Below are 15994 nucleotides of genomic sequence, written 5' to 3' on the forward strand. Positions count from 1 at the left end.
TGGGTTCAAATGATTCTCCTGCCTCAGCCTCCCAAAGTAATAATAATCCCAGTGTAGCTGGGATTACAGGTGCACGCCACCGTACTGGCTAATTTTGTATTTTTAATAGAGATGGGGTTTCACCTTTTTGGCCAGGTTGGTCTTGAACTGCTGACCTCAGGTGACCCACTTGCCTCGGCTTCCCAAAGTGCTGGGATTACAGGCATGAGCCACTGCACCCAGCCTCATGAAGTATTTTAAGTGTTCTAATCACATGTCCTAGAAATTATCTTCCCTCCTTTCTTAATCCTACTTCAGAAGGAGTCCTTGTCCTCAATATTCATATTGGTCATTGACATGGTTTATTTTATTTTATTTTATTTCATTTCATTTCATTTCATTTATAGAAATGCAGTCTTGCTCTGTCTCTCAGGCTAGAGTGCAGTATAATCACAGTTTTTGTTTGTTTGTTTGTTTGTTTTTGAGACGGAGTCTCGCTCTGTTGCCCAGGCTGGAGTGCAGTGGCCAGATCTCGGCTCACTGCAAGCTCCGCCTCCCGGATTCACGCCATTCTCCTGCCTCAGCCTCCCGAGTAGCTGGGACTACAGGCGCCCGCCACCTCGCCCGGCTAGGTTTTTGTATTTTTTAGTAGAGACGGGGTTTCACCGTGTCAGCCAGGATGGTCTCGATCTCCTGAGCTCGTGATCCGCCCGTCTCGGCCTCCCAAAGTGCTGGGATTACAGGCTTGAGCCACCGCGCCCGGCCTCACAGTTTTAATATGAGCCTTTAAATGTTATCTTTTTCAAAACATGGGTTTTTCATTTTTCATAAATTACAAGTTTATAGACACAGTGAGAGAAGGAATCTCTCAATTAAAAAATTAAGGTGCATAACTTTACACTAATCATGATAAAATGTTAAATAAACTTAAGTAGATTCTAATAATTTGAAATAGCTTCCCACAAGCATTGACAGCTTCAATGGTAAATTTTACCAAATACTTAAAGAAGAATTAATACCAATTCTACACAGTCTCTTTCAGAAATTAAAAGAAGAGGGAACATTTTGCAACTCATTCTATGAGGCCAGTATTATTATCCAGATACTAAAACCAGACAAAGATGTTATATTTAAAAAAAAAAAAACTACAGACCAATATCTCATATGAATATAGATGTAAAAATCCTCAACAAAATACTAGCAAACTGGCCGGGCACAGTGGCTCACGCCTGTAATCCCAACACTCTGGGAGACCAAGGCCCATGGATCACCTGAGGTCAGGAGTTCAAGACCAGCCTGGCCAACATGCAAAACCCCATCTCTATTAAAAATACAAAAAAAATAATAATAATAACCAGGCATGGTGGCGTGCACCTGCAATCCCAGCTACTTGGGAGTCTGAGGCCGAAGAAACACTTGAACCCAGGAGGCAGACGTTGCAGTGAGCCAAGATCACACCACTGCACTCCGGCCTGGGCAACAGAGTGAGACTGTCTAAAAAATACATATATCTATACTAGCAAACTGAATCCAGTAACACACAAAAAGGATTATATGCAATGAACAAGTGGAACTCATCCCAAGAATACAAGGTTGGTATAATATCAGAAAATCGATTAATGTAATACACTATATTAAGAGAACAAAACCCACACGATCATTTTAATAGGTGCAGAAAAAGCATTTGACAAAATCCAAAACCTTTTATGATTAAAAAATAACACCCAACAAACTAAAAATAAAATAACTTCCTCAATCTGTTAAAGGGCATATATGAAAAATCTATAGCTAACATCATATCAAATGGCAAAAAATTGAATCTTTTTCCCCTAAAAGTGAGAACAAGACAAGAATATTTATTCTCTCCACCTTTATACAACATTGTACTTAACATTATTCAGGGCAGGCCAGGTGCGGTGGCTCATGCCTTCCAGCACTTTTGGAGGCCAAGGTGAGTGGATCACTTGAAGTCAGGAATTGGAGACCAGCCTGGCCAACATGGTGAAACCCCATCTCTACTAAAAATACAAAAATTAGCCAAGCATGGTGGTGGGCCCCTGTAATCCCAGCTATTCGGGAGGCTGAGGCAGGAGAATTGCTTTAACACAGGAGGTGGAGGTTGTGGTGAGCCGAGATCTCACCACTGCACTCCAGCCTGGGCGACAGAGCAAGACTCAGTCTAAAAAAAAAAAAAGAAAAAAAGGAAAAATAAATAAAAAGGCATCCAGACTGAAAAGAAGTAAAGCAATCTCCGTTTGCAGATGATATGATCTTAGAAATAGAAAATCCCAAGGAATTCACTAAAAATCTACTAGAACTAATAAATGAGTTCAGCAAGGTTACAGGACACAAGATCAACATACCAAAAGTATTGTATTTATATATACTAGCAATAAACAAACTGAAAATAAAATTAAGAATCATTTTTTAAAAAAATAAGGCATTTAGGGATAAACTTCACAAAAGATGTGCAACACTTGTATACTGAAAACTAAAAAACATTGTTGAAAAAATTAAGGAAGATCTAAATAAATGGAAAAATAAGCTATACCATGTTTAAGATTTGGAAAGCTTAAATCCTGTGAAGATGCCAGTACTCCCCAAATTGATCTACAGAGTCAATGCAATCTGTATCAAAATCTTGGCTGCCTTTTTTTCTTTCTTTTTTTTTTTTTTTTTTTTGCAGAAATTGACAAGCTGATTCTAAAATTCATATAGAAATTCAAGAGGCCTGCATGCTTTAGCATCCTGGTGCTGCTATACTGCAGAGCCCGTGTGGTCCCTTAGCCAAGCTGCCTGAGGAAACCCAGACCCAAAACCAACCGATGGAGGAAGAAGAGGTTGAGATGTTTGCCTTTCAAGCAGAAGCTGTCCAGTTGATGTCACTGATCATCAATACTTTCTACTTGAACAAAGAAATCTTTCTGAGAGAGCTCATTTCAGCTTTTTTTTTTTTTTTTTTTTTTTTTAGCTTTTTATTTTTATTTTGGACACAGCATCTCACTCTGTCACCCAGTCTGAAATGCAGTGGGGTGATCTCAGCTCACTGCAGCCTCCACCTCCCAGGCTCAAGTGATTCTCATACCTCAGCCCCTGACTAGCTGGGACCATAGGCATGTCCATCATGCCTGTATAACTTTCTGTATTTTGGGTAGAGATGGGGTCTCACCATATTGCCCAGGGGGGTTTCACCATATTACCCAGGCTGCTATTGAACTACTGATCTCAAGCGATCCACCCACCGTGGCCTCCCAAAGTGCTGGGATTACAGGAGTGAATCACAGTGCCTGGCTCAAGAGAGCTCATTTCAAATTCATCAGATGTTTTGGACAAAATCTGACATGAAAGCTTGATGGATCCCAGTAAATTAGACTCTGGGAAAGAGCTCCACATTAATCTTATACCAAACAAACAAGATCAAACCCTTACTATTAGGGTACTGAAATTGGAATGGCCAAGGCTGACTCGATCAATAACCTTGGTACTGTCGCCAATCTGAGACCAAAGCATTAGTGGAAGTTTTCCAGGCTGGTACAGAATCTCTATGATTGGCCAGTTCGGTGCTGGTTTTTATTTTGCTTATTTGGTTGCCGAGAAAGTAACTGTGATCACAAAACATAAACATGAGCAGCATGCGTGGGAGTCCTCCTCAGGGGGATCACTCACAGTCAGGACTGACACAGTGAACCTACGGGGCATGGAGCAAAGGGCACCCTGCACCTGAAAGAAGACCTAACTGAGTATTTGGAGGAAAGAAGAATGAAAGAGATTGTGAAGAAACATTCTCAGTTTATTGGCTATCCTATTACTCTTTCTGTGGAGAAGAAACGTGATAAAGAAGTCAGCGATGATGAGGCTGAAGAAAAGGAAGATAAGAGGAAGAAAAAGAAAAAGAGTCCAATGACAAACCTGAAATTGAAGATGTTGGTTCTGATGAAGAAGAAGAAGGATAATGGCAAGAAGAAGAAGAAAAGTAAGGAAAAGTACATTAATCAAGAAAAGTACATTGATCAAGAACTCAACAAAACAAAGTCTACCTGGACCAGAAATCCTGACACTATGATTAATGAGGAGTATGGAGAGTTCCATCAGAGCTTGACCAATGACTGGGAGGATCATCTGGCGATGAAGCACTTTTCAGTTGAAGGACAGCTGGAATTTGGAAGAGTTCTTCTTTTTGTTTCAAGACGTGTCCTTTTGACCTATTTGAAAACAGAAAGAAAAAGAACAACATTCGGTTGTATGTATACAGAGTTTTCATCAAGGGTAACTGTGAGGAGCTAATCCCTGAATATCTGAACTTCGTTAGAGGGGTGATGAACTCAGAGGATCTCGCTCTAAATGTTTTTTCTGAGATGTTGCAACAAAGCAACATTTTGAAAGTTATTAGGAAGAATTTGGTCAAAACATACTTAGAACTCTTTGCTGAACTGGCAGAGGATAAAAAGAACTACAAAAAGTTCTACGAGGAGTTCTCTAAAAACATAAAGCTTGGAATATATAGACTCTTAAAATCAGAAGAAGCTTTCAGCACTGTGGAGATACTGCACATGTGCCTCTGATGATGAGATAGTTTATCTCATTGCGTTTTCCAGAATGAAGGCAAACCAAAAACATATCTACTACATCACAGGTGAGACCAAGGACCAGGTAGCCAATTCAGCCTTTGTGGAATCTCTTCAGAAGCGGCTTAGAAGTGATCTATATAATCGAGTCCATTGATGAGTACTGTGTCCAGCTGCTGAAGGAATTTGAGAGTAAGACTGTGGTGTCAGTTGCCAAAGAGGGTTTGGAACTTCCAGAAGATGAAGAAGAAAAAAAGAAACAGGAAGAGAAATAAACAGTTTGAGAACCTCTGCAAAATCATGAAAGACATGTTGGAGAAAAAAGTCAAAAAGGTGGTTGTGTCAAACTGGTGACATCCCCATGCTGTATTGTCACAAGCACATTTGGCTGGACAGCGAACATGGAAAGAATCATGAAAGCTCAAGCTCTAGGAGACAACTCAACAGTGGGCTACATGGCAGCAAAGAAACACCTGAAGATAAACCCTGACCATTCACGATTGAGACCTTAAGGCAAAAGGCAGAGGCCGATAAGAATGACAAGTCGGTGAAGGATCTGGTCATCTTGCTTTACAAAACTGCACTCCCATCTCCTGACTTCAGTCTGGAAGATCCTCAGACACATACAAGATCTATAGGATGATCAAACTTGGTCTGGGTATTAATGAAGATGATCCTACTGCTATAATTGAAGAAATGCCGCCCCTCAGAAGAGGTGATGACACATCATGCATGGAAGAAGTAGGCAGCTCTGGCTGAGGAATGACTTGTACACATGTTCAATACTCTATCTTCATTGTCTCCGATAATATATTTTCAAGGATTATTTTAGTTATTTTTGTTAACATTTAAAAAGTCTGTATAGTGGCCAGGCACGGTGGCTCACACCTGTAATACCAGCACTTTGGGAGGCTGAGGTGGGCAAATCACCTGAGGTCAGGAGTTCAAGACCAGCCTGGCCAACATGGCAAAACCCAATCTTTACTAAAAATACAAAATATTAGCCGGGTGTGGTGGTGTGCACATGTAATCCCAACTACTCAGGAGGCTGAGGCAGGAGAATCATGTGAACCCAGGAGGTGGAGGTTGCTGTGAGCTGAGATCACTCCATTGCATTCCAGTCCGGGAGAAAGTGCGAGACTCTGTCTTAAAAAAACAAAAAATCTATATGGCATGATAATAACTACTTCAGGGGAAAGGTAAGATTTCTTTCTACTTCTAAGTGATTTTGTGATACTTTGGGCACTAAAACAGAGCTAGCAATGCTTTTCTAGTTTCACATTGGCTTATTTTAACAGATTGGGGTAATGTGTGTTGTAAGATGTATGTAGGCTGGGTGCAGTGGCTCATGCCTGTAATCCCAGTACTTTGGGAGGCCAAGGCAGGTGAATCACCTGAGGTCAGGAGTTTGAGACCAGCCTGGCCAACATGGCAAAACCTCGTCTCTACTAAAAATACAAAAATTAGCTGGGTGTGATGGCAGGTGCCTATAATCCCAGTTATTTGGGAGGCTGAAGCAGGAGAATCATTTGAACCTGGGAGGTGGAGGTTGCAGTGACCCAAGATCATGCCACTGTACTCTAGCCTGAGGGACACAGCGAGACTCCATCTCAAAAAAAATAAAATAAAATAAAAAAATAAAAAGATGTATGTAATCTAACATTAACTTTGTGATCTAAAGTATTTAGCTATCAAGCCAAATTCCTTAGTAGGCCAAATCTTCTGTCATTGAAGTGTTCTGAGAAATTCCTTGGTGTTTAGAGGAAAAGTATTTGTTACATCTTCTAAGATCTACTTTTTAAACTTTTCATTCTCTAGTTGCCAATTCTGCATATACTTGTCCTCTAGAAACACGTTAAACTGAAGCAACTTGATGGAAGGAACTCTCCACAGAGCTTGTTTTTCCAAAGCAAAATATTGTTTGCAGGAGCAAAATTATAAGCCTACCTAGGCATATTGTAAAGCTGTTCAGAAATAACCCAGAGCGAGGCTTGTGAATGGAACTGTAGTACCCAAGTCACATTCTGCTTAAAAAGGTTGTAACAAATACAGATGAGTTTAAAAGAAAAAAAAAGACAAATGCAAGAGGCCCAGAATAATCAAAACAATCCTGGAGCAGAACACAGTTGGTAGACTCACACTTCCTCATTTCAAAACTTACTGCATGTCAGGCATGGTGGCTCAGGCCTGTAATCCCAGCACTTTGGGAGGCCGAGGTGAGAGGATCACCTGAGGTCAGGAGTTCAAGACCAGCCCAGCCAAAGTAGCAAAACCCCATCTCTACTAAAAATACAAAAATTAGTTGAGCATGGTGACATGTGCCTGTAATCCCAACTACTCGGGAGGCTGAGGAAGGAGAATCGCTCGAACCCGGGAGGTGGAAGTTGCAGTGAGCCGAGATCGCGCCACTGCACTCCAGCCTGAGAGACAGCAAGACTCCATCTCAAAAACAAAAACACAAACAAACAAAAAACAACAACAACAACAAAAACTTACTACAAAGATATTGTAATCAAGATAGTGTGATACTGGCATAAGGATACACATATAAGTCAATGAAATTCAAATGGAGAGTTCATAAATAAACCCTAACATTTATGGTCAATTTATTTTCTTTAAAGGGGACAAAATAATTCAATGATAAAAAGAATAGTTTTTTTCAGCAAATGATGCTTAGACAACTGGATACCCACATGCAAAAGAGTATCTTTGGACCCCTATCCCTCACACCATACACAAAATTAACTCAAAGTGGATCATGGTCCTAAACATAGGAACTAAAACTCTCAGAAGAAAACATAGCAGCTAATCTTCATGATCTTGGGGTGGGCTATGATTTCTTATATATGACTGTTATAAGGACAAATGATTAAAAAAAGAAAGATAGATAAGCCTGGGCGTGGTGGCTCACGCCTGTAATCCAAGCACTTTGAAAGGCCTAGGTGGGCGGATCACCTGAGGTCAGGAGTTTGAGGCCAGCCCGACCAACACAGAGAAACCTTGTCTCTACTAAAAATACAAAATTAGCCAGGCATGGTGGCGCATAACTATAATCCCAGCTACTTGGGAGGCTGAGGCAGGAGAATCGCTTGAACCCGAGAGGCAGAGGTTGTGGTGAGCCGAGATTACACCATTGCACTCCAGCCTGGGCAACAAGAGCCAAACACTACATCTCAAAAAAAAAGAAAGAAAGAAAAAAAAATAAATAAATAAATAAATAAATAAATAAATAAAAAAGAAAGAAAGAAAGAAAAAAACAAAAGAAAGAAAGAAAGACAGAAATTGGACTCTATCAAAATTTAGAACTATCATGCTTTAAATAAACCATCAAAAGAGTGAAAAAAGAACCCACAGACTGGGAGAAAATATTTGAGGATCATATATCTGACACAAGATTTATACCCTGAATACATAAAGAGCTCTTACAACTGAACAATAAACAAATAATCAATTAAAAAGAGCAAATAATTTGAATAGTCGTTTCTCCAAAGAAGATATACAAATGGCCAGTAAGCACATGAAGGCCGGGCACAGTGGCTCATGCCTGTAATCCAGTTCTTTGAGAGGCTGAGGTGGGCTAATTACTTGAGGTAGGGAATTTGAAACCAGCCTGGCCAAAAAAACCCATCTCTATTTAAGAAAAAAAAAAGCAGGCTGGGTTGGGTGGCCCATGTCTGTAATCCCAGCACTATGGGAGGCCAAGGTGGGTAGATCACCTGAGGTCAAGAGTTCGAGACCACCCTGACCAATACGGTGAAACCTGGTCTCTACTAAAAATACAAAAATCAGCCAGGTGTGGTAGTGTGAGCCTATAGTCTCAGTTACTTGGGAGGCTGAGACAGGAGAATTGCTTGAACCCAGGTGGCGGAGGTTGCAGTGAGCCGAGATTTCACCAATGCACTCCAGCCTGGGCAACAGAGTGAGACTCTGTCCAAACGAACAAATTAAAAAAGCACATAAAAAAGTGCCTGACATCATTGGTCATTAGGGAAATGCAGTACACTTTACCCTCCTGAGGACGGATTTTTTGTTTGGTTTTGGTTTTGGTTTTTGCTTTTCTTTTCAGAGTTTCGCTCTTGTTGCCCAGGCTGGAGTACAATGGTGCGATCTTGGCTCACCGCAACCCCTGCCCCCAGGTTCAAGCGATTCTCCTGCCTCAACCTCCCAAGTAGCTGGTATTACAGGGATGCACCACCATGCCAGCTAATTTTGTATTTTTTAGTAGAGATAGGGTTTCTCCATGTTGGTCAGGCTGGTCTCAAACTCCCAACCTCAGGTGATCTGCCCGCCTCAGCCTCCCAAAGTGCTGGGATTACAGACGTGAGGCATCGCATCCAGTTGAGGATGGATATGTTTAAAAAAAAAAAAAATATTATAACAAGTGTGGATAATAGCAAGTTGGATATCAAAACGGTGTAGACACTTTAGAAAATAGTTTGGCAGTTTTTCAAAATGTTAGACATAGAATTACCATATGACCAAAAAATCCACCCCGAAGTGTATGCCCAGAATATATGAAAACAAATGTTTACACAAATAATCTTTTGGCCAGGCACAGTGTCTCATGCCTGTAATCGCAGAACTTTAGGCGGCTGAGGCAGGCGGACCACAAGGTCAGGAGTTCAAGACCAGCCTGGCCAAGGTGAAACCCTGTCTTACCTGTTTTACCCGGTAAAAATACAAAAATTAGCTGGGCATGGTGGTGCACACCTGTAATCCCAGCTATTCCGGAGGCTGAGGCAGGAGAATTGCTTGAACCAGGACCTAGGAGGAGGAGGTTGCAGTGAGCCAAGATCACACCACTGCACTGCAGCCTGGGCTACAGAGCCAGATTCCATCTCAAAAAAAAAAAAAAAAAAAAAAAAAAAGACTTTTGCACAAATGCTCATAGCAGAATTATTTATAACACTCAAAAAATAGAAACAACCCGAATGTTCATCAATTGATGAATGGATAAACAAAATATGGTATCTCCATACAATGGAGTATTATTTGGACATGCAAAGGAATGAAGTACTGATAACATCACTAATGGCCAAACCTTGAAACCATTTTTCTAAATGAAAGGCAAACATACACAAAAAATTATATGACCAGACGCAGTGGCTTATGCCTGTAATCCCAACAATTTGGGAGGTTGAGGCGGGCGGATCACTTGAGGCAGGAGTTTCAGACCAGCCTGGAGAACATGGTGAAACCCCATCTCTACTAAAAATACAAAAAATTAGCTGGGCATGGTGGCCTGTGCCTGTAATCCCAGCTAGTCTGGGGGCTGAGGCAGAAGAATGGCGTAAACCCGGGAGGCGGAGGTTGAAGTGAGCCAAGATAGTGCCTGGGCCGGGTGCGGTGGCTCACGCCTGTAATCCCAGCACTTTGGGAGGACGAGGCGGGCAGATCACGAGGTCAGGAAACCGAGACCATCCTGGCTAACACGGTGAAACCCCGTCTCTACTAAAAATACAAAAAAAAATTAGCCGGGCGCAGTGTCAGGCGCCTGTAGTCCCAGCTACTCTGGAGGCTGAGGCAGGAGAATGGTGTAAACCCGGGAGGCGGAGCTTGTAGTGAGCCGAGCTCGCGCCACTGTACTCCAGCCTTGGCGACAGAGCGAGACTCTGTCTCAAAAACAAACAAACAAACAAACAAAAAAAAACCATAGTGTTATACCCATTCATATGAAATGTCCAGAATCCATAGAGATATAGAGGAGATAAGCAGTGGGTTGGAAGGAATGGAGAGTGACTGCTAATGGATACAATATTTCTTTGGGAGTGATTTTTTAAAGTACTAAAATTAGATTATGGTAATAGTTGCACATCTCTAAAGATATTTAAAAACATTGTACGCTTTAAACAAGTGAACTATATGGTATGTAAATCATATCTAGAAAAAGCTGCTTGGCCGGGCCGGGTGCCTCACACCAGTAACCCCAGCATTTTCGGAGGTCAAAGTGGGCAGATCACCTGAGGTCAGGAGTTCAAGACCAGCCTGGCCAACATGGTGAAACCCTGTCTCTACTAAAAATACAAAAACTAGCTGGGTGTGATGGCAGGTGCCTCCCAGCTAGTTGGGAGATTGAGGCATGAGAATCGTTTGAACCCAGGAGGTGGAGGTTGCAGTGAGCTGAGATGGTGCCACCGCACTCCAGCCTGGGCAACAGAGTGAAGACTCCGTCTCAAAAAAAAAAAAAAAAGAAAAAGAAAAAGCTGCTTTTTAAAAACCACATTGAGTGACATTCTACAAAATAACTGGTCGGTACTTATCAAAAATATTAAAGTCAGAGCCTGATGTGGTGGTGCCCACCTGTAATCCCAGATAATAAGGAGGTTGAGGCAGGAGAACACCTTAAGCCTAGGAGTTTGAGGCTAGCCTGGGCAACATAGTGAGATCCCGTCTCTAAAAAAAAGAAAAAGAAAAAGAGTGTCCAAGTCATAAAAGACAAGGAAAGACTAAGGAATTGTCACAGACTGGAGGAAACTAGGAAGAAGTGAAAACTATATGAAATGCGAGATTTTGATCTAATACTGGAACAGAAAACTGATACTGAGGAGGGAAATTGTTGAAATTCTAAAAAGGTCTGTAGTTTATTTAATAATTTTGCATTGGCTGGGTGTGGTGGCTCATGCCTGTAATCCCAGCACTTTGGGAGGCCGAGGTGGGCAGATCACCTGAGGTCAGGAGTTCGAGACCAGCCTGACCAACATGGAGAAACCCCGTGTCTACTAAAAATACAAAATTAGCCAGGTGTGGTGCTGCATGCCTGTAATCCCAGCTACTCGGGAGGCTGAGGCAGGAGAGTCACTTGAACCCAGGAGGTGGAGGTTGCGGTGAGCCAAGATCGTGCCATTTTACTCCAGCCTGGGCAACAAGAGCGAAACTCCGTCTCAAATAATAATAATAAAAAAAATACTAATAATAATTTTGCACTAACATTAGCTTCCTGACTTTCATAATTATACTATGGTTACATAAGTTGTTAACTTTAGGCAGAAAATATTAGGAACTCTCTACACTATTTTGCAACACTTCTGTAAATCTAAAATTACTTCAAAGTAAAGTTTTTGTTTTTTTTTTTTTTGAGACAGGGTCTCACTGTGTCACCCAGGCTGGAGTGTAATGGTCCAGTCTCAGCTCACTGAAACCTCTGCCTTCCAGACTCAAGCAATCCTCCCACCTCAGCCTCCAGAGTAGCTGGGACTACAGGTACCCACCACCATGCTGGGCTAATTTTTGTATTTTTTGTAGAGACAGGGTTTTGCCACATTACCCAGGCTGGTCTTAAGCTCCTGAGTTGAAGTAACCCACCCACTTAGACCTCCCAAAGTGCTGGGATGACAGGCATGAGCCACCATGCCCCTCCTATGAAAATTTTTGAAGTGAGAAATTTAAGAGAGATTTCAATCAATTACAATATATAAATATTATTTTGAGCCTGAATGAAACAATAAACATTTATAAGAAAAAGATACTAGTGGGAAAATTGGGGAAATTTGAGCAGAGTAGTTAATGATATTTAAAACTATGTTAATTTTCAGTAGAATAATGACACGATTATTTTTGCTAAATGATCATTTTCTTCTACAGATAAATGCTAGAATATTTACAGATGAAATGATAAGATGTCTAGGATTTGCTTCAAAATAATCCAAAGGGAGAGAGGAAAGTGTAGGGGCAGGCACTGATGAAGCAAGATTGAATTGATCATTGTTCCACATGGTAATGGATACATGTGTATCCATGTGTACTTTGTACATGTTTAGACTTTTTCTTTATATTAATGGAAGGTTTTTTTAATTGTTTGTGTCTTTCTCTTTGCCTCCTTTCTGTTACAAATCCTAATCTCTTCTTTGGCACATTCATGCCTCAGGTCAACCAGAGATAACATCATGTATTCGAAAAGATAAAAAAAGGCACATTACTGATTCTCAAGACACCACCTGCAGTAAAATGGTATTGTTGACACAAAGTTTAAGGTGGTAGTTCCCAATTTCTGGGTTATGGACCTAGGGAACCAATCCTATGGGGCTGGCAAATACACAAATATATCACGTGATCTGTAGATGAAACGAACAGTATCATAAACAACACAAACATAGCTATTTTTTTAAATAATTTTTTTTTGGCAAAGACAGGGTCTCACTATGTTGCCCAGGCAGGTCCTGAACTTCTGGTCTAAAGTGATCCTCCTGCCTCAGCCTCCCAAAGTGCCAAGATTACAGACATGAAAAAAAAAAAAAAAAAAAGATTACAGACATGAGCCACTGTAACCGGCCAGTTAGCTACTTTTAGAGGTGTCATTGTAATTTTTATTTATTTTATTTATTCATTTTATTTATTTTTTAGTTTTTTTGGAGACAGAGTCTCCCTCTGTCACCGAGGTTCAAGTGCAGTGGTGCGATCTCGGCTCACTGCAACCTCTGCCTCCCGAGTTCAAGGGATTCTCATGGCTCAGCCTCCTGAGTAGCTGGGATTACAGGCATCCGCTGCCATGCCTGGCTAATTTTTTGTATTTCAGTAGAGACAGGATTTCACCATGTTACCTAGGCTGGTGTTGAACTCCTGAGCTCAGGCAATCCACCTGCCTCGGCCTCCCAAAGTGCTAGGATTACAGGGTGAGTCACCACACCTGGCCTAATTTTTAAATATGGAGTTTTCTTAATTGTCTTTGTGTTACTGATTTTTAACTTAATTATACTGTGGTCAGAAAATATGCTTTGTGTCAAGCATGTCATACTTTAATGTACATGTGAATCCCCTGGGGATCTTGCCAAAATGCAGTAGGTCTGGGGTGAGACGTGGGCGTCTGCATTTTTTTTTTTTTTTTTTTTTTTTTTTTTTGAGACGGAGTCTCGCTCTGTCGCCCAGGCTGGAGTGCAGTGGATGGATCTCAGCTCACTGCAGCTCCGCCTCCCTGGTTTACGCCATTCTCCTGCCTCAGCCTCCCGAGTAGCTGGGACTACAGGCGCCCGCCACCTCGCCCGGCTAGTTTTTTGTAGTTTTAGTAGAGACGGGGTTTCACCGTGTTAGCCAGGATGGTCTCGATCTCCTGACCTCGTGATCCGCCCGTCTCAGCCTCCCAAAGTGCTGGGATTACAGGCTTGAGCCACCGCACCCGGCCCGGGCGTCTGCATTTCTAACAGGCTTTCGTGTGATGCTGCTGCTACTGCTGTATGCACCATACTTTAGGTGGAAAAGGCCCATATGATATATGATATCAATTCCTTGAAATCTGTTGAAATTTGCTTTATGTATAATGTTCACAAACATTCCCCAAACATTTGAAAAGACTGCATATTATCCAATTAACGAATGCAGAGTTCTACATAAATTCATTTATGTAGACGTTTAATTATTATATTCTAGTCTTTTGTTTCCTTATTCATTTATCTGTTTTATCCACCAAATACTGAGATATATTTAAAATGTTTTACTATAATAGTGGATTTGTCTATTGTTTATTTTTTCTTTCTTTCTTTTTTCTTTTTTTTTTCTTTGAGATGGATTCTCACTCTGTCACCCAAGCTGGGAGTACAGTGGCACAATCTCAGCTCACTGCAACATTCACCTCCCGGGTTTAATTCTCAGGCTGATTCTCCTGCCTCAGCCTCCCAAGTAGCTGGTATTACAGGGACGTGCCACCAAGCCCAGCTAATTTTTGTATTTTTAGTAGAGGATTCATCATGTTGGCCAGGCTGGTCTCAAACTCCTGACCTCTAGCAATCCACCCGCCTCGGCCTCCCAAAGTGCTGGGATTACAGGTGGTGAGCCACCGAGCCCAGCCTGAGTCTTTATGTTTTAAGTGTATTGCTTGTAAACAATATATTGCTGAATTTTATTTCTTGGCCTAGACTTTATGTGAATAATAAAAAAGATCTTAGAATGTTTTTAACTCTAATCACTTCCATCTGACTTAACATGTATAAGTAGTTTAGCATTTTCTTTTTTTAGCCACCCAACTTAGACATTAATATTATTTTATATCGTCAATGTTTGTTTATATTTACTCACATGCTTAGCATTTTATTTACTAGAACTTTCACCTTGCATCTCAGACCTTTGTTCTGGAATTGTTCACCTTAGGCTTGAGGTACATCTTTGAACAGTGCTATTAATAGAACTTTCCACAATAGTGGAAATATTCTATGTCTGCATTGTCCAAAATAGTAGCCACTAGCCACACATGGTTATTAGGCACTTGAAATGTGGCAAATGTGACTGTATTACAGAATTTTTAATTTTATATAATTTTTATTCATTTATTAATTATTTATTTATTTATATTTTTGAGACGGAGTCTCGCTTTATTGTCCAGGCTTCCAGGCTGGAGTGCAATGGTGCAATCTTGGCTCTCTGCAACCTCCACGTCCCAGGTTCAAGCAATTCTCCTGCCTCAGCGTCCCGAGCAGCTGGGATTACAGGCATGTGCCACCGCACCCGGCTAATTTTTTGTATTTTTAAGTGATCCACCTGCTCGACCTCCCAAAATGCTGGGATTACAGGCGTGAGCCACTGCAGCCAGCCCTGTCTTTCTTTGTGTTGGGAACATTACAACCCTTCTCTTCTAGCTACTGTGAATGTACAATAAATGTTGGCAAGGTGCAGATGCTCACATCGGCAATCCCAGCACTTTTGGAGGCTGAGGCAGGAGGATTGCTTAAGGCCAGGAGTTTGAGACCAGCCTGAGCAACATACGAGACCCCATCTCTACAAAAAATTTAAAACATTGGTTGGGTATGGTGGCACATGTTTGTAATCCTAGCTACTCAGGAGGCTGAGGCAGAAAGACTGCTTGAGCCCAGAAATTCAAGGCTGCAGTGAGCCATGATCATGCCACTGCACTCCAGCCTGGGCAATGGAGCCAGACTCTGTGTCTAAAAAAATACATAAATAAATGAATAATTTGTAAAATTATTAACTATAATTTCCATACTGTACTATCAAATATGAGAACATATTCTTTCTATCTAACTGTATTTTTGTACCACTTAATCAGCTTCTCCTCCTCCCCCTCCCCCACCTTCAGTAAAGGTCTTTTGATGATCAGTTGTCTATTTTTGTTTATCTGAAAATATATTTATTTTACCCTTGTTCTTCAAATATAATTTTTCATCTGGGCATGATGGCTCATGCCTGTAATCCCAGCACTTCAGGAAGCTGGGGTGGGAGGATCACTTGACCCAGGAGCTCAACACCAGCCTGGGCAACATAGGGAGACCCTGCCTCTGTTAAAAAAGAAATAAATATTTTTTTTAATAATTTTTTTTTTTGAGATGGAGACTAGCTTTTTCACCCAGGCTGGAGTGCAGTGGCACCATCTTGGGTCACTGCAACCTCTACCTCCCGGATTCAAGTGATTCCCCTGCCTCAGCCTCCCAAGTAGGAGGGATTACAGGTGCATGTCACTGTACCTGTCTAATTTTTGTATTTTTAGTAGAGACCGGGTTTCGCCATGT

The 15994-nt window shown here is 41.3% G+C and overlaps 1 protein-coding gene and 1 pseudogene across 1 annotated transcript in view; both read left to right on the forward strand.

The window, feature by feature from the left end:
- The window catches only part of ABCF3 (ATP binding cassette subfamily F member 3), a 291373-nt gene that overhangs the window by 209274 nt on the left and 66105 nt on the right, over positions 1-15994 (forward strand). The window lies entirely within an intron of this gene.
- LOC126948410 (heat shock protein HSP 90-alpha-like) lies at positions 3415-5344 on the forward strand (annotated as a pseudogene).

Source organism: Macaca thibetana, chromosome 2 (assembly GCF_024542745.1).
Source record: "Macaca thibetana thibetana isolate TM-01 chromosome 2, ASM2454274v1, whole genome shotgun sequence".
In the NCBI taxonomy this organism is placed as follows: Eukaryota; Metazoa; Chordata; class Mammalia; order Primates; family Cercopithecidae; genus Macaca; species Macaca thibetana.